The sequence below is a fragment of the Anas acuta genome, chromosome 2, assembly GCF_963932015.1.
Source record: "Anas acuta chromosome 2, bAnaAcu1.1, whole genome shotgun sequence".
In the NCBI taxonomy this organism is placed as follows: Eukaryota; Metazoa; Chordata; class Aves; order Anseriformes; family Anatidae; genus Anas; species Anas acuta.
In genome coordinates this window covers 18,649,920-18,669,242 of record NC_088980.1, presented here as the reverse complement: position 1 = coordinate 18,669,242, position 19,323 = coordinate 18,649,920, and the positions used below count along the sequence as shown (strand labels likewise).

The 19,323-nt window shown below is 40.6% G+C and overlaps 1 protein-coding gene across 6 annotated transcripts in view; it reads left to right on the top strand.

The window, feature by feature from the left end:
- Positions 1-19,323, top strand: part of KIAA1217 (KIAA1217 ortholog) — a 370,126-nt gene that overhangs the window by 146,313 nt on the left and 204,490 nt on the right. The window contains exon 1 of one of the 6 annotated variants that reach the window (XM_068673718.1): positions 14,172-14,329. The exons of the other annotated variants lie outside the window; for them this stretch is intronic. The gene's annotated coding sequence lies outside the window, so the exon portion shown is untranslated. Of the gene's footprint in view, positions 1-14,171; positions 14,330-19,323 lie in introns of those variants that run through there. 6 annotated transcript variants of the gene reach the window in all.

Genomic DNA, 19,323 nt, shown 5'->3' with positions numbered 1-19,323 from the left:
TTGTTGGTTTTGTGAAATGTGTAAGTCATAACTGTGGGAGCAAAAACAAATCTTTAACTTTGATAGCGCACTGTGTGCTTTCTCCTTCTGCCAAAATGTTTGTCCTTGGTGATGATACATGGTGGAAGCCTTTTAAGGGTAAAGATAAAAATGCAGCAATGTTTCCTGGGACTGGGTTAAGTGTTTCATTTGTCTTTTTTTTTTTTTTAAAATGCAATTCGTTTCAAGTAAATGATGATAATTTACCCAGACTTAGCAGGTTTGGCTGGTTGCTTGAGCATGAGGTTGGACCAGATGACTTCCAGAGGTCAACTCCAATCGCAACGATTCTGTGACTTTGTGCTTCTGTGAAATGGATCCCAGGGAAATGTTAAGTTGTTGCTGTTACCGATAATCTTATTTAGAAGAGAGCATTTTCACAAACTGGGGTGATTCCTGATGCAGTGTTGGCTTCGTGACTGCTAATGCAGAGCATGAACTGGCTGTAAGCTCCTCACTTTGCTATGCTCCTTCTATTCTTATGTTTTCTCTGCAAGTGAGTACTCCTGTTTTACATACAATTACTTTTCGGATTTTGCTTGCATCAGTTCAGTTGCATTTCTTTTGACTCACTTATTATAGTAGAGCTGAAATGGGGATCCAGTGGCTAAGTGGGACCAGGCTAAGAGGTCATTGAATCTTTTCCTTCTCTATTTTTTTCATTCAGAGTATTCAACCATCTCTGCATTGCATAGCTGCATATGTTGGTGTTTTTCTGTTATTTCCTGCTTAGACATAACTAGGGCATGCTAAGGATCTTGGAGGAGATCTAAGATAGCTATCATCTGAGATTTCTATCCTCAATTTGCAGACCATGCTGCAGAATGAAATCTGAATATTCATTTGAACTTTTGGGGGTTGCTCATCCAAACTACTTGAAATTCACCAGTCATTATCAAAGCTTAAATCTTCTTCTCTTAGGCTCAATTACTGAGAGAGATTGCAAATTCTTACTTGGGAGAGTAGTCAGAATGGGGAGATACACTACACAACTCCAACTTCAAAAGTGGGACAGTTCAAGTAACATGTTCTATTTTTGTTTTTAATAAAGCCCCCTAAAGCAACAGGGGAAGGACATCTGAAGATTTACATTTCCTTTTCAGAATTTATAAATGGAAGAGATACTGCCTTAGCAAACTGCAGTTGCCAGCTTTGCTGTTTGCTTGTTTACTTGAACAATGTAACTTTTCTTTTGGTAATACACGCCTCAATGTAAGCAAAATAAATTATTGTCTTTTATATGTGAATTTGTAGCTTTCCTGATTTGCCTTTTTTCTATATGAGAATCACATAATCATAGATAGGCTCTGAACAATCAAGCCTCAAGAGTAGAATTTGGTGTCAGTGAGATATCCAGTTCAGCATCACCTTGTGAAAACAGGTTTATATAACAAAATTTGTGGTTGCACAAGTCACAGACTGTCAAAGTTTGTCTTCTATTCAAGATCTAAAGGTCTTATTTTTATTCACTGTTGTCGTGTTTTCTTTTCCCTTAGCTTTATTTCATGTTACTTTCATCTTGCCTCTGTCCTCCCTCAGCTTTCTCACCTCTTATTCTCCCCACTGAAAAAGGTTTTTATTTTTCCTGTCTGCAGTGTTGTGTCTGGGTTCAGTTTTCACTGTTTCTCCTTTTTGCTATGCATGTTTTTCTTTTTATCACTAATGTCTACACCGTTAATGTCTAATCTATTCCTTTTGGGGTATCGACCACTCCCCCGGTTGACTGTATGCACAGAGAATGAGTGAACATCATCCTGGGATGAAAAGTTAAAGCTTTTTAATGGCCAAGTCAGTAGCTATAAAAATAATGTAGTTGGGTTCAGTGCTCTGGAGGCCTGAAGATTCCTTCTTTGCTAAAATAAGGTGGAGAGGGAGGTTTGCCCATTTTCCCCTGCTGCTGTGTAAAATAAAGTTGGTTGCTCTTGAGAACCATCCAAATGTCTGGGTGGATTTTGTCTGTGGCCCTGGTCTAGGCAATCAAGGAGCAAAAGAGCAAATGTGTGAGACAGGAGACTGATGGTAGGGAAGAAACCTCTGAAAAAAAAAAAATGAGAGGGGAAGGGATTTATCTGATTTCTCAAGAGGAAAAGGACTGATTCTCAAGAATAGTGGGATGCTGGTGTGGGATGGTGGAATGAGCCCCTTCAGCATGGAAGCACAGAGCCCTCTTTGGGAGTGTTTCCATGGCCCTGTACGATGCATTCAAAGGCAGGCAAAGGGAGATTTTCCTAGTGGTTTGTATAAGTGCATTTGAAGGGCAGGCCTTTGAATGTAATTTCAGCTCCGTGCAAAACATAAAGGGAAGCAGCATATGCAGCATTTTAAACTGAGTCAAAATGATTGGTAGAAATTTCCTTTATTTTCAAATGGCCAGGTTGGTATTGCAAAGAATAGAGGGCAGAAAAATCCTTCACTAAAAGCAGGGCAATGCCTGCAGAAGCCTTTATTATTATTATTTTTATTTTAAAGAAGAATTGTTTTGTGTACTTTCTGAGAGTTCAGCTGTATCAACATGACTGAATGTGTTACATTTGTGATTAGAATTATTCCTGCTCTGGGCTGCGGGCACCTTTCATTCTGCATGGAAGGTAAAAGCTCCCATATGCCAGGGCCCCTCCTGTGTATAAAGTGACACATGTAGTCTCCAGAAGCAGAAACATATTTGCAATAGGAGGGGAATAACAAACAAGCAAACAAAACATTAATCCTTTCAAGAATTAATTTTCCAGACCATGCTTTTGCAAGGTAATGCATGTGTAACCTGAAGCTGCCTATCTCAGATAAGGATAGAAAAGAAGGATGGAGGTCTGTGGGCAGGGAAGAAGAGGAACAGACAGTTAAGCACAGACTCTAGGTGCAATACATACGTGTGTATATTTCTCTAAACTGAAACGTGATTAGGAAAGCAAAGAACTGAAAAATGTTAGGAGGGAGATGAACACTGCTTAGGGATGGGCATATCACTGCAGGGTGTGTGCAGAGAAGCAATGGGAGTGCATCCCTTCCTCTCATGGCTCCTGCACTGGATGCCTGCGAACGGATATCCCTGATAAGTAAATTCCTCACCCCTGTGAATTTGTGCCTCCATGGGGAGGCAGCAGCAGGAAATTCTCCATGTGTTTTGACACACGCACAACTTCAGAGCCTGTATCACTTTACTTCAAATGTCCTCACATCGCTGTAACACAACATGAGCAAGGTGAGAACAAGTGTCATTGGGAGTACAAGGGACGAGGAGCAGCTGAGGGAGCTGGGATTGTTCAGCCTGGAGAAGAGGAGGCTCAGGGGCGACCTTATTGCTCTCTACAGGTGCCTCAAAGGAGGCTGTAGTGAGGTGGGGGTTGGTCTATTCCCCCTCATCCTGATGATAGGATGAGGGGGAATGGGCTAACGTTGCGCTATGGGAAGTTTAGGTTGGATGTTAGGAAGAACTTCTTTACCGAAAGGGTTGTTAGGCATTGGAATGGGCTGCCCAGGGAAAGTGGTTCAGTCACCATCCCTGGAGGTTTTCAAAGATATTTAGATTCAGAGTTTAGTGATATGGTTTAGTGGAGGACTTGTTAGTGTTAGGTCAGAGGTTGGACTCGATGATCTTGGAGGTCTCTTCCAACCTAGATGATTCTGTGACACGTTCAAGGTGGTTCTCTGATGGGTTAGATTTTAGCCATTGGACATATATACATTTTTAGTAAAAGCTGAGGGATTTTTTTTTCTTCGTATATTATGAAGTTTAAAAGGTTTCACAACCTCCTGAGGGGTTTCCCTACAGGAAAAAGAAAACAAACAAACAACCTCTCAGTTGTTTTATATTTTTTTACTAACTGGAAACTCTGCATTATTTTAAGAAGAAAATTGTAAGTGGGTACTTTGTCTTTGGACTTCTGCTGCTGTAAATAAGATGTGAAGCAGTTTCCCTTCACAAGAATAAGTTATTTTGCTAATTCATTATTTTACATATGTTTTATATACTGAAACTTATTTTCACTTTTTTGATGATGAAAATGGATAAGAAACTAGTTTAGAATGTCCATATACATTCATTTTTTTTATTATTTTTTTGGGGGGGTTGAATAGGGGAGTCAATCTGTAAGCAATTGTCTAAATCCCAATATTTTGTCCTGAAGTTCTGTTCCTTTCATTCATGAGCATTTTTTTTTTTCACTTTTTTTAAAAGTATCTGATTAGAGGGATAGGCACATATCAGTTGTTTTTGAATTATTTTGTCTCTACAACAAAATTCCATTTAAAGTGAAAATATGTTTCATGTGTCACTGAGTGAGACTATAGCTGTCCCAAGATAATGGTCTAAATTTTACTTTCAGCAGTATTCATCAAACATAAAGTAGAAAGGCAACATGAAAAATTAGAGTAATAAAAGAGCAGATACTTTGCTTTAGAGAGAGACTGTGTGTGACCTGCCCTGGCGAACATTAACAGCAAATTGCCTTCCTGAACTACTTAACATTAGTACTGGTGTTAGGAGCCATCAAACTGATCCAAAATAAAAGGCATTTGGGCAAGGAAAATTAAGTCAGCTGTTTAATACACGATGATTATGACTTTTAAAGTAGAAGAGCACTCACATTTTTATAACATTCTCATTAATTTATTTTATTATGAATGTGAGCCCATAAATGCATTGTTTTAAGTAAGCTGTCTTTTGGTGTTGATGGAAAAAAAAAATCTCATGTCTTTTTCCAGCTTTTGATTTTCTTGGTGTTTCAGCTTTTGGAATCGTAAAAGTAGGTTAAAACCTCTGACTTCAGGAAAAAGAAAAAAAATCTAGACATTAGAGTTACAAAATAAAAATTGTAGAAATATTACCTTCCTGCAACTTAAATGATGGATATCCAAGAACCAAATATAGTCCAAAATTTATTTTGGATTTCACTGGGGATGGGGTGAGGAGGTGTTAGGAAACCTTGGGTGTTGTCTCAAGGACTTCTTAAGTCTCTGGGTTCAAGATACCACAGAATATTTTCAAGAGCTTCTACTCTGCCTTCTCCTCACATCTCCCAGCCAGGATGTGGATTTGTAATAAGTGCTGTGAAAACTGGCAGGGAAAATTAAAAATAAAAATAAATAATAATTAAAAAAAAAAAAAAAAAAGAGTTCTGAGAAACTCTAATCTTGTTCTTTGAGTTCATATAAAGAAGCTTGATATTTGTCACTTGATTTTTTTCATGGTGCCTTTCTACCTTTACCAAGTGCACTGTAGGCAGAGCAGCTTCACATCAGACCTGAATGTTAGGAAAATACAGCCTATCTTAGAGAATGTCTTGGCTGAGGTGTCTAGGAAAGGTTGGAAGGCAGAAGGACCTGATCTGTCAACTAATTTTAGCTTCCTTAGCTTTCCTTTGAATCTTCATTGGCATTATTTGGCACTGCTCCTTTGATGCCTGGAGAGGGAGGCAGCATCATCATCTATGCGAGTTGTCAGGGAACTCCCAGGTGCCAGTCCTGTGTGTGATAAAGCAATGAAGGGCAGCACTTGCATTGCTGTTGGGGTCGAGGGCGTGTTTTTGGACATGCTCAGGTTCAGAAAGACAGGACCTCTTCTCCCCTTGTCTCTCCCAGCTGCCTCCTGGTGCTGTGTGAGACAGGAGAGGGGCTGGCCACATCCTGCTCCAGGGCCCTGATTGCTGTGGTAGAGTCGGGGTCATGGAGGTCCTGCAGATGTGACAGCCATGTCACCTCACATCTCAGCCAGGCGGGTTGCTGCCACTGAGGGGAAAGGATGTAGGGATGCACTGACGCAAATAGGAGCCTGGTGCATGGATGTCACTGGAGCTCGTTACATGGAGGGCAGTTATTGTATAGCTTGACATTAGTAAGGTCCAACTGAGAGCTGGTCACCATTTAGTTAGTTAGTTAGTTAGTTGTTTTTCACTGGATCGGTTCCTTGTGCCAGTTGTTTGTACAATGACAGAAGTGGTTGGAAAGGGAAGGTGCTGAACAGGGGCAGCTGTGGGCTCTGGTGGGGCACAAGTGGATGCAAGGGGGCAGAGGCAAAAAGCACAAGGCCCGTGTTCACTGTCTTCAACAAGGACTCTGCTCCAGTGTGTCCCAGATCTCTCCCTGAAGGCCCTTCTGAGAGTTTATAAGATGCTCTTATCCTTCAAGAATACCTTCTCCTCTGTGACGCATCGCTCATGCTGCAGTTTTCATAATGTGATCATCTCTGTCACAGATGGAATATTTTACAAAGTATTCTGTCTATAATATAAGAAATATGCTAAACATCACCCCTGTGCTGCATTTGAATGGTAAAAATGAAAATATAAGTTGAAAGGAAGACTTATTGCTTCTGTGAGGTTTATAGCATGCCATCAGTGTGAGCTGTTAACCCTAAAACCTCCTGAGATGCTTATTCACTGTGGGGAAAATGCTGCAAAAAAATAACAAAAAGTAACAAACTGATTTTTTTGTAGCTACGGCCAACCATTATTTTTCAAGTTCCATATTAAATCGTTTAACTTATATCCATGGCATAAATGGTTGCAAAAACAAATCTGCGTGTTAAATCCCACTTTTGTTTTGAGTGAGGTGGAGTCAGTTATTAGCTGCATGATCAGAGCACAGACGCTGAGTCTGAGCCCTTTTCTTTCCTTAATTAAGAATTGCTGCTACAGATACTTGACAGTTGCTCACAGTGGCAATAATCCCTTTTGAAAATAGTTGTTATTCTAATTCATAAGTAGCTTGCCATGGCACTAACCCCAACTTCACCTCTGATGGTTAAGAGAAGAATTTGGTCATAGCTGGTGTTATGTTTAGAAACTTCCTACCAGATGGTCACCAAAGTGGTAATGCAAGTAAGAAAATACAACTTAAAACAAAAATTTACATTACCTTTGGTCAGAAGGAAGGCGTAGGCGTTTGGGAAATACTGTAACTCTCGTCATTCAAAATTAAAATCCATTGCTTATTGAGAGTGCTGACTTAAAAATTCTTGCACGTCTTTTGTTGATCTTGCACGCTGATGCACACGACCTGCTAATGCGATGCCTGGCTCTCCATACAGAGCCATTCATCCATGCTCTGTGTGAATGAGGCTTCCTGGTTTGTACATGTGCTGTGTCACATTCCTCTGGTTTTCTAACAAAGCTTTTAATTGGTATGCTGTGACTAATGAGCATGAAGTCCCAAAGGAAATGGAGCAGAATTTTCCATTATCCACCAAGATGAGCTTCAAGCGCAGAGATTATCAGGGCTTGAACTCCAGGATAAACCAGGGTCAAAGGCTCCAAGTATAATGGAGCCTCATAGCAGAATATTTTGCTTCATAACATCAAATTAATAGTTTTTCAGCAAAATGGCGTTGTCTGTCTGACAGCATTGTGCAGACTATAACTGGCACTTTGCTTGGGCATCAGATCGAATCCCTGACCCTTCCCCATTAAAGTTCCCATAGCAGTTGAGTGCTGATATCCTGCCTGGCCTCAGGTTTGTTTAATGATGTGTTGTAAACTTTTGTGGGATAAATCTCTCTTCAGTTTCAAGCAGAGAACTTGCTCTCCATTCCTCTTCTGAAGAAGAACTGTTGTACGGTGTTGCTGACACAGGATTGCTGCCATATGGTGCACCAGAAGAGGTTGCATTTTTTGTAGAAAGCAAAAGGTTCAACTCAGACTTGAACAGGTTCGGGACCACTTCACTTTGAGACTAAATGAGATTGGATGTAGTGGGACCAGTATACCTGTAGGCTACATCTGCCAAGTGGAGCAAAGTAATTATCTGCTGTGCCTTACTTTCAGCACTCTTAAGTGTACCCAACAGGAGCCCTATCAAAGAAAATTTAAATTAACTTAAAAGCATAAAAAGAGATTCATATTGCTACTGGAATTGCAGGAGAAAATTACAGTTAGCTTTCCAATAAGGTGTATGGAATAATATTTTCACTAATTCACTGTTTCAGAATTTAACCCAATTTGAAATCACTCGTTTCCTTCTTCCTAATACAGTCTTGATGTTAGTTATGTTTTCCAGTGAAACCACCCACGCAGAAAAAGAAACAGAGATTAGGATTTGGTTTTGTTTTAATAATAATTAAAAAAAAAAAAAAGTTTTAGGAGAGATCGGTTCCCTGACCTGCTGCCACATGTTGACCACCTCTGCAGCCACATGTTGACCTCCTGTTCAACATGTGGCTGCAGAGGGGTTTGCAAGGACAGGGACTGGGAGTGAGTGACTGAAGGAAGAAAGCATGCCTCCTTGCACTGACAGTACCCGCTCATGCCCGCTCATGAAACTACATTCACATTCATGAACTAATAAAAATAATTTCTTGAAACTATGAAACAGCCTGCTCTGTTGCCTCTTGTGCAGTACTTGAGGAATTCTGTTCTGTGTGTGTGTGGTTGTTTTTTTTTTTTGGTTTTTTGTTTGTGTTTTTTTTTTTTTTTTTTTTTTGAGAAATAATAGGGGATTTGATGCTCCAGCACTATCTTTCCCAGTTGTTTCACAAGTTTCACAACACAGAATTGTTTTCTTCTCTTTGTATGTTAAAGCAAAGAAAGGAAATTCTGTATAACCTCTGTATTAATAGAATATTAATGCTGTATTATTAGATTCAAAGGTTAGTAAATGCAAATACCAAGAGTGATAAGTGCATTGTGTATTCAGATTGTGATATATTGCCTTTTTATCCTGGGAGGTTGGGGTTTATGCTTCCTCTGTAATCAGGAGTTCTGCGTGCACTATTAGCTGTGGATGGCTGTAAATAATTGCCTGTCCTTTTCTTACTGTCACATATACCAAGGGGAAAACCTAACTGCACCAATGCACGGTGCCTATTACTGCTTTAAAGCCTAATGAGAAGGGAAGGAGAGGGGGGCTAAAAGGTTTAGGATGAACATTAAGTACAGGTAAGAAAGCACAGCCGACGTACTCTGGTGTGGTGTGGGGTCCATCCACTTGTTCATCCAGGTCACTGAAGTGTATAAAACCACAGGAACTGCTGCAAGGGTCAGTCCTGATTTTTGTCATGATTTGACAAATTCCATGAAACTTAGCTCAGAGCGTGGATGTCCACTACACATTGCCCCACTGCAGGTTGTATTCAGTGACTCAGGTAGTATTGCACAATGTGTCACAGCTTTCGTCTGTGTAAGACCTCTGGAGCTGCAGCAATGCAGCACGCGTTGCAGTCCTGGGGCTGGGTGCTCCCCTTTGTTCTCCCAGACAGCAGCAGTGGGGAATTGCACCCAGATTAGCCAGTTTCCCTCTCAGAAACCAGCTTGGTTTTCATATTTATTGTGAATATTGGAAAGTTGTTTGGTCCATCATCCTTTGCCTTAGCCAAAAATTTAGTATTCCTGCTGTGCAAAGAGAGATTACCCTCTACCATGTGAAACATCTCCTGTATTGGAAAGGTGGAAATGGTTATGGCCAGCCTGTCCCTCTGTGTAGGGAAATGTTTGGGAATATCTTTGCCCTATCCTAGCATTTTTTACTACATATGATGTTGTAATTATCCGAAGAAGTCCCTTGTCTGCTTTTTATTTTCATGAAGATGAGAGGGAAGACTTGAGAAGTATTGTTTGAGACCATGCATTGGCCTCCCACTGTAAAGCACTATACTTACTTCACCTGCTTTGCAAAATGAAGATAACAGGGTTCACTTTTCTAATACTTTGAGAGAGATTCATGTCATAGTGAAATGTAGGAAACTAGTTAATTCCTCACTAAGGAAGGGTAAAAATCAAACTTTTTAAAAGAGTGAGATTTTTTTTAATGTCTCAAATCTACTACTTTTTTAGTGCTTGGTTTGTTGGAAAGACCAGAAGTAAAACCCTTATTGACTTAGTCTTGTGCTTAGTGTAAATTCACACAAAGAAGAGCAATTTAACATGTGACTGACCTTTTACAGTGAGAAATGAAGAAATGTACTGTTAAGGTTACCGGAGTGTGGCAGGATGTTTAATCAGCTTCTTTGCTTTAAAGAACAGAAGGAAGGAGATGATGTATTAAAGATGATAGCTTCTTGTAGATTTTAACTCGTAACGCCAGGATCTGAGTACAATAGCAGATTAAATCTCTGTAGGGGAACTTCCTACTGGATTTGCTATTTTTAGATGTTTGTGACTGCTTCTTCCTTCACTTCTCACTAGTAGGCTTTTGCTCCCTTGAAGACTTGAGTTGCTTTCTCTGAGATCTGCTTCCAACCTCTGATAATATATTTCTGTTTAGAGAACTCTTTTTCTGTCAGTTTTGTAGTAACAGCATAAATGGAGCCATGCATTTTCCAATTGTATTTTAGTGCACACATGAGGTAAATTAACAACTCTGAGCACTAAATATTTGCCACACTTTTTTTTTTTTTTTTTAATAACAGTACTGAAACCTTCTGTGTATTAGTAATAATAAATCAACACAGATTTGCTTTTGCTGCTGGCTGGGTAGGATGGTTCAGGTGTCCTGTGCATTCAGCCTAACCACTGTGTTTGAAGAGCCCCACTTGCTGCGAGTGCCTCACACGGGGAAGCACCTCTTCAGAGACAGTAGTTGAATTTATAATAGGAGTCCCAATTCTAGTCCATCTCAGACCTGGCATATCTGGGGTTATCAATTTTATTTACAATTAGACATTTTTTCTCTTGTCCATCCTTCCTCTTCAGGACTGTGCAGTTCTGTGCACGAATATTTTCCCCCAGTTCCTATTATAAGTTCAGGGGTCACATCTCCTTCACTTTTATATCCTTTAAAGGTAATCCACTTTTGTGCCCATTCTGCCTTTCTATTCTAATTCAGGTGTTTTTTCTGTATTTTCCTGAAGCTTCAGTAACGATTTCTGTATCTGTGGTTTGTGTTCTTGTATCTGAGCTTCGTCCTTGTGTCAGACAAATGTTCCTTATTTTTAAGAAGGTATATTAACATGGTAAAATAATTGTAATATTATAGAAATATCCCCCTAATAGTCTTGTAGGTTTTTGTTGTTGTTGTCGTCTTCAACAAGTGAATGTTGTTACTGCCATTTGGCAGTCGCTGCCATGCCAAGTCTCCAGCTCTGAGTAATTGCTGTATCTTCAGGATCAGATTTACTACCAGCCTCTCCGTGGTGCCTAACACTTTAGTCCAGGCAGTGGGAGCAGAGACAGGTGATAGTGCTCATACTTCATTTTAAATGGCTTAAACCCAAGGGAACGATCTGGGTACCTGCTTCGTGTCGTGTGGTCTTAATCTGCCCCTGTGCCAGAGAAGCTCTGGGTCCTGTGCTGTCCCCACAGAACTAACAGCACACACATCTTTGCCACTGGACTCTCTTTTGACTGAGATTTTTGTCCACAGCTTCCCTTGCCAGGATGGTGCTGGGGGTGCAGGTTAATGGAGAGGGGGTAACTCCTGCTGGCCTTGCTGAAGCTGGGCCACCATGGCAAGGACAGCAGGTGGCAGAGGTCCAAAAGGTGGGGAAGCATGAGGAAGGAATGGTGGGACAGCTGAGAGGTATGGGAAAGCCTCTTCCCTCCTCTAACTGTTAGGCAAGTCTTGGATCTGGCTCAGGTCATCTAGAAGACAGAATTAAATCTGTAAAAATACTTTGGTCTCAGTGTTTTAAGTATTGTCAAAAACAGAAATATAAACATTAGTTTTAAGAATGGTGTATCCAAGGTAAAAGCTTTAGCTGAATCATTGAAACTAGTCTTCCCAATTATACCTGCATGTTTCTTCTACAGAGGACTCAGCTACTGCCAGTTCCCCTTCCCCACCTGGCCCTGGGCAGGCTTTTTTCCCTCTACCAGAAATTTCTGCCCCTTTTAATAGTAGGCTGAAGATGAAGGACACCAGAGCAGGGTCCCTGCTGCAACCTTCCTTCCTCCTCTCTTCCAAGCAGAAGCGGTCTGTGGGTGTAGTGAGGATAACTGCACTCTCTTGACCTCCTCAAGGATGCTTTCTGGACATTGTAAAATGAGATTTCAGTTTGGCAATGCCCTGAGTAACCTGTGACAGGCCCTGCGGAGCTTGGGACCCTGTTTTGGGATCTGCTGTGCCGGATTTTAAGTATGAAATCAAGATAGCATCTGTTAGCGTTTAGTCTGGTATTTAGATGAACCTGGATTTTGGTATGGAAATCTAATTAGTCCAAGACGGCACTCCTTTTTCTTGTATGAAATAAAAATCATCATCAACCAAATAGATCTGTAACCATTTTTATTGACGTTTTGGGAGCTGCAAGCACTGCCAGTGTTAATGGAAGTGTAGTTATGTGCCTTCCCAGGACAGGACTTGGGTATATTGGTGCGTTTTCATACCTTCTGCCTATGTGGTAGGAGCACTCACTGCTAATCAGATGGCAGGTAGCCATGTGCTGTCAAGCCTTTTCTGCTCTCTTTGTGCTTCTCCCAGAAGCACACTCAGCTTTATTTCCCTGCTTCTTAATGGAGGATTTCTTTGCCAGATAACTTGTGGAAATTTTTTCCCTGTATTTCTCCATACTTTTCCCAACAGAGAGTATCTTTCGAGTTCAGCTCTTTCCTTTGACATATTAACTCCAATGCTGTTCTTTCTGGATTTCCTGCATGCTTTGTTTTTCCAAGTTTCTGTTTTCAGTTTGTGATCACTGTTTTCGCACTGATGGAGCATCTGCCCGTAATCTGCATTTCTGTGTTGTAAAAAGCCATTCTGTTACACGGTGACTTTGAGGCAGGGATGAATTCCAGTTCAGCCTGCTATTCTCAAGGACAGCTTTTGGTCATCTAACTTCAGTGCCTGAATGAGAAGCCTGGGCTGCTGATTTGGTGAGTAAAGCCTCCATAAAGATGTCCAAAGCACTTCTGTCTTCCTGATCCTGATCATGGTGGAGAAAAATAGGTCCTCAGGAAGGACTTCCTTTTTCTCTCAGTTTCCATGGAAGGTGAAGATTTTGTAATTCTTTGTTGCACTCTTGCAATTCTTCTGCCTCATCTATAAATACATAAAAACCTAGATCATGGTTTCTCTGTTTCTCAAATCTATAGCAAGCTGAGAAAAAGGTAAAAGTAAGGGATTGGTAAATTCAGGAGTTGCATGAGACATTGAGGATGCCTGTGATTGTCCATACATGCTACTGGAGGTCATGCAGAGATATTTTTTTTAATGCAGTCTCCACAAAAGAGTCTTTGTAAGGCAACTCTGTATGTCAAGGCTTAAGTGACCATAGCACAGCAGAGAATTAAAACTTCATTATCAGAATCCCAGGGATGGACTATCCAGGGACAATTCTGGCCTTCCACCCTTCTTAAGAGTGTAAGTGATGATGAGGTTGCTTCAGTGGGGCTGCAGGATCAGTCTCCCTTTGCCAAAATCCTGATACAGAGGGAACTCTAAGAGACAGCCTTGTGAGTTGTTGAGCAAAACCCTCATCCTTTACAAGAGAAAGGGATCTGGTCCAGGCTGAGGAAATGAAGAGGAGACAGATAATAGCATATATTTTTTTAAACAAACAAACAAACGAACACGAACCTCCCTATTTTCTCAGTTACTGAACACAGCAGTCTGACAAGTGGGCTAATACCTACCTTTCATCACTGCTGTAGACAGTGCTGATCTCAGAGTCTAGCATATGGTATAACTATTGATTTGGCTCCCATTTAATTGAGTTCTTAGAAACGAGATTGTTCCACGCTGTGCACATTCATACAGCCACTCGGTAAACATTTTGCCCTTTCCTTGCCTATTAATGTTAACTGCTTGGAGTCAAGTTAAGTCAGGATGCTGTGACCGCCTGGGCCTTGTTGTTGTTTGTTTTCTGACTGCTGACCCTATCACACGGGGTGAATCCCCAGACCTTGTCAGGGCACTTGGGGCTGCTCTGCAGATTTTCATTCAGCATTCGTGGCAAAGGCAATGCGTCCACTCTTGCCCTCCGCAAACTGTTGCTCGTTTATTTACAGGATTACACATACAGAGGGAGTGAAAACTTGTTTCCTTATTATAAGTGATCTTAACAAAGAGCCTTCCGGACTTGAAAGGACTGGCAAGTGAGCATTATGCTATGATTTAGATTTCTGCAGTAGGAAGTCTTCTAAAACAACTCATACAGATCTTTCTTAAATGTCTGTGTGGATGTGATGTGTGATAAAGTGGTGGCCTGAATTTTGGGAGGGTTTTTTTTGTTTTGTTTTGTTTTTTAAAGTTGGTGAGGTTGTTCCTGCCTGTAGATTGAGAGTGGCTTCCTTTTGCGATAGAAGGCTGAGGCTGGAAAGGAAGACTTACTGCAATCTATTTCAAGAATAGTCTGAGGAGGAGGAAATTCCCTTCTTGTTGCTAATAGCTGGTGCAGAGCGCTTTGCTGGAGGAGGATGATAGTTCAGTAAGTTAAAAAAATATATATTTTATCTTTTATTTCATTTTGTTATTAATTGGAAATTTCATTGTATTGCAAACATAGTACATTTTATCTTCTTTGACGTGGGGTGGGAGAACTGTGGCTACTGTGTATAGCTTTGAGCTCAGTAGATACTAATTTGGTGATAGAGGAAGGGTGAAATGTTCTTTTAGAAAAGAAAACTCTAGCAGACGAGCTTCAGTTTGTATCACAAAGCATCTGCCTAAGCTGCTGAGGTACCTCTCTGTGATATTAGCAGCACATTTCATTATCCAGGATCCTGGAACTTGGAGTAAGAGAGACAGGTAATTTTGCCCATCTATGCATCTGAAATGTTCATATCTTTTCAGACATTTTAGGCTGCTTTAGTGTACTTCCTTCAACAATTTGAAGCAAGAGCCATGTTTAAGTATGAATAGCAGGGCGATCTATACCTCCCCCAAGGCAGAGCTAGATATACTAGGTGAGTGTATTAAAATGGAAACGTTTGTCTAGACACACTTCTCTCTCACTTTAATCAAAAGTAGAGGGGTGTTCAAGTAGTACCTATTTTTCTGCTTAATCCAGAAGCAAAATGATGCTGGAGGCAGATGGCACTGCAGGTTGTGGGCAGCAGCTGTGCAAAGAGGCAAGACAAAAGCCCCTGTATGCTTATGGCCCCCTGTGGGAGCTGTTACACAAATGCCAAAGAGGCTACGCACTCCAGAAGCCTTAAACGGTGGAATATTTACATTTGTTCTCTTTTTACTGCCCCTAGGAACTTAGGTTTTGTAAGCAAATGTAGGACTTTCTTAAAGTTTTGTGCAGCAGCACTCAAAAGAAAATAATACTCCCCCCCAAAAAAAAAGAAAGAAGAAACTGTAGATGGAAGAACATTCTCCACTAGATAATTTATCAAAGGATTAGCTGCAAGCCTTTTCAAGCCAAAAATTTTGCTGCAGGTATGAAGTTAGTGTGCTCCTGAAGCTGCTTGTATACCCAGGTGTGCCACCTTCACACACTATCCCTGTCATGTACTTGCTACCCTTCAAGAAGAGACACGTTCCTATGGTGAATGTCTCGTCCCATCCCGTGTTCTTCTTTGTGGCTTGGCCAGGTGGGACTTGTTTTCACCTTCATCTCCCATAGACATTATCACCTTCCTTGGATTTCTTACAGGTATCTGTCAGATGTGCATGCCAAAATGAGAAACTCTTAATGTTAGTTTCATTCATGCATCCTTTTAAGAAGATTATTACTACATTTTAATGAAAAATAAATATTTAACTGAGATAGAGTTTCTGTAATCCATATTAAATTATCATTTATTATATTATGCATACTACTCTGAAACCCATCCCAGAATTCAGCAGACTATTATACCAAACACTGTACATGAAATTGTTTTGCCTCTTGATAAAGTTTATAATTTAATTTATGGTCAGCAATATAGAGAGGGAAGGAAATGCTAACAAACATAAAAGGGTAGCTTTATATGTTTGTGCATGCAGGTGGGATATTTCAAGAATAAATTGACACTATCAGGTTGCTTTCCAGTCTATCTATATGAATTTTAAAATTTTTTGAAAGGTGGCAAAACCTTGCAATATTTATCTATTTCACTTTTCTTCACATCATTTTATTTTGTTTTAACTTTAGGTATTTGTGTTTATTGCAAGTGAAAGTGCAGATTTCAACTTTTAATCTATGTCTTTGACAAATTTTAGGAGTTCACATTCTCTGCTTTCATTACTATCTTGCCTTTGGAAAACTTGTAGGAAAATTGGTAATTTGCCCCTAGAACATGTTGGGTGCTTTTAGTATATTTGGGTATTCAGAAATTTTACAATTATCTCTTCTTTTAAATATAACTGCAATGCTTGTGGTTCCAAGTGCTGAAAAGCATCTTTCTGTGCTCACCAACACGCTTCCATCTGACAGTGCTTTAAAAGTGTTTTTTAAATTGTGCTACATCTGAGTCTAATGTTAAAACCATGGAAAAACATCCCAAACCCAAGCCCTCCTATCAGTCTCAAGGTGCAGAATATACGTATATATTACATATATTCAAAACTGCCTAACTTTAACTTAAACAGCAAACATAAAAAATAAACACCTCCCTAAGCTTTCTCCACAAGTGTTACTGCTTTATAGACTTTCTCTGCCAGAATTCTTTGTTCTTGCTTACAGTTTCCACATCCTGGAAGAGATTCACTCCACCCCCCACGCTCTGGCTGGAGCTCTTTGGATGTGCCCTGTCTGCAGGGTGTCACAGCACAGCACTCCTGCCCCTTGCTGCAAAGCTCCACAACCGCCACCCCACACCTTTGCACCCCCTGTACCCCCGCCCCAGCCCTGGTTGCAGAGCCCAAATGTGCTGGGGAAAGAGCCACAGCAACGAACCCCCCTCTGACTGTAGTTCAGAAACACTGGGTTTAATGTACTGTTGCAGGAGCAGGGCAAATGGGGGGTGAATTGTAAGCAGGGTCTGCAAAATGCCTTTGGAATGCCAGGTTGGGCCTGTTGATATTTGGTGGTAAAGAGGCAGAAATCCCTGCCTGGCACCCAGGCTGGGTGACGGTGTGTTTGTGCAAGGTGTGCGGGTATTGTGAGTGGACTTGCACTGCATGGGCATGAGGGTGGCAGAGACTATTCAGGACCAGCAACTGAGTGTTTAACAGAATCATAGAATCATTAAGGTTGGAAAAACCCTCCAAGATCATTTGGTCTAACCATCATCCTACCACCAATGTCACCCACTAAACCATGTCCCTTAGCACCATGTCCAGCCTTTCCTTGAATACCCCCGGGGACAGTACCTCCACCACCTCCCTGGGAAACCCGTCCCAATGCCTGGCTGCTCTTTCTAAATTAAGTCAGCAGAAAACTGAGAGACTAGGCCAGGCCGATAAGGGGTTGGTATTTAAATAAGTGCATACGATCCATTAAAAAAAGACAGATTTATTTATTTATTTATTACTTAGTATAAATTTAGAAGTATTATATTGTACATAAATGTGTCTTTTTAGGAAACCCTAACACCTGGTATGTGTGTAAAACAGAAGTTTACTAATACTGTTTTGTTTTTGTTTTTTTTTAAAGTTGGGTATGCTTATCTGGGAACCACCTTGTGCAGATGTTACCAAGCTGCATCAAATTTTGCCCTGACAGTTTAGTTTTGCCCTAAAACTGGAGTTATTGGATCCTCAAGGTCTTGAAGTCATATTCAACAGAATTTGTAGGTAGTAACTTTTCAGCAAATAGAAATTTTTATAGACTGGTGAGTATCAGCATGGTAAGGGGAAATCTATTCATCATTGGACACCCTGTGAAAATGACTGCTTCACTTATTGTTTGGATTGAAACTGTTTCTCTTTTTATTTCTGCACTTATTGATTAATTTAAAATGTAGAAATAAAAATTACTAGGTTACATAACACTGGCCAAATCTTGACAATAGTTTTGTAGGAAACAGACCATGTAAATGCAAAATCAGAATGGTGTGTTTTGCTAAAGTGGTACCGTATGTTAGTTGATTAACAAGTTGTAGGGATATTAGAAGATCTTGGCTGCTTGTAAGAAGGAGCATCTGTTTTATAAGCCTTTTATCTAATACATATAAAGACTTTGCCAAGTTGAAGCTTTTCTTCTTTCTCTTTTTTCATATCAGCTATAAAAATTCTATGGGTATATTTCTTTCCTTAGGCAATACTAATACATTCTTGAGGTTTACATCTAATCCCATCCCTGTAAAGAAAATGCAGTAACATTAAGAAGTAATGCAGAATGTCCCATCTGCAGGTATTTTATACGAGGAGTTCAAATTTTTTCCAGCTTGTATTTGGTTTTAGACTTCATGTTTTGTTTTGTTTCCATCTTCAGTCAGCCATCAACCCCAGTAACTAAAGAGCAGTTCGAATACTTGAACTTTCTGTTAGAAGTAAGCTGGTCGTGTTGACAGAATTGTGGTGAGTGTGAAAAATGACAACTGTGCATGACTGCATGCACCATAAGCATAACTACAAAAACAAACATCATGCATTTTTACCGAGTAAAACGTTTTGCACTTAAGACCTATTTTGAGACCTTAAGTAGAGATTAAGTGGTTATTCAGTCTTATTATATTGGTTTGCAGCAGATTCTCTTGTAGCCTAGCCAGTTTTGGGGCTGTGGTGAGAGTCAACTGTCTGAGGCTTAACCCCAAAAAGAAATGAAATGTTAGAGAAAAACCAGAAATTTTAAGTTGTTTCTTGCCTGCTGTATAGAGAGTGTCTGCTCCTCTGTGTTTAAGAAGATCACAGTTTGCGGTTTCTCAAAGACAGCATCTACAACTAACTGACCTTATCATCGTCTGGTAAAGTTTTTGAACTTTTCTTGCAGATGAGGATCTTGCTTACTAGCAATCTGCTTTGATGGGACTTCAGGCTCGTTGTTTTGCAAAGTACTTTGCTCAGGGCGACCTCTTAGGGAGGAGGAGGCTGAAGCAGGAGCTGGCTGGCCGGTAGGTGCTGTACCCAGCAAGGACAGATGTACACTCTCTAGAGCCATGCAGCAGCTTTCCTGTCTGCTGAGCCCCATGGTGTCTTTGATTTATGCATTTAATCCCATGTGATAGGTTTTGTTGCATGGGCTAAGGCAGTAGTTGAGGTTAGATGAGGCTTCACAAGCCCCAGTTTTAAATCCTAAGAGACTTCTCTTGGGGTCAGAGGGAACCTGAGCACACTGACCCTTCAGAGCAGGTGCAGTACTTCGGTACAAGGAGTAAGCACATCAAAGAAATCACTTCTCCCAGCATATTTCCAGTGGGACACTCAGGTTCATGGAGGATGACTTTGTTTTGGATCCAGATGCAGACTCCAGCCGGGAATGTTCCTGTTTTGTTTGTCTGCCTGTTTTCAATTTGGTTACGTATCCTCTGCCATGGGAGAGCTGATGTTACACACACTACCAGACAGACCCCTCTAGGAGCAGCCTGTCCACGTTTAGCACCTCTCTCCCAC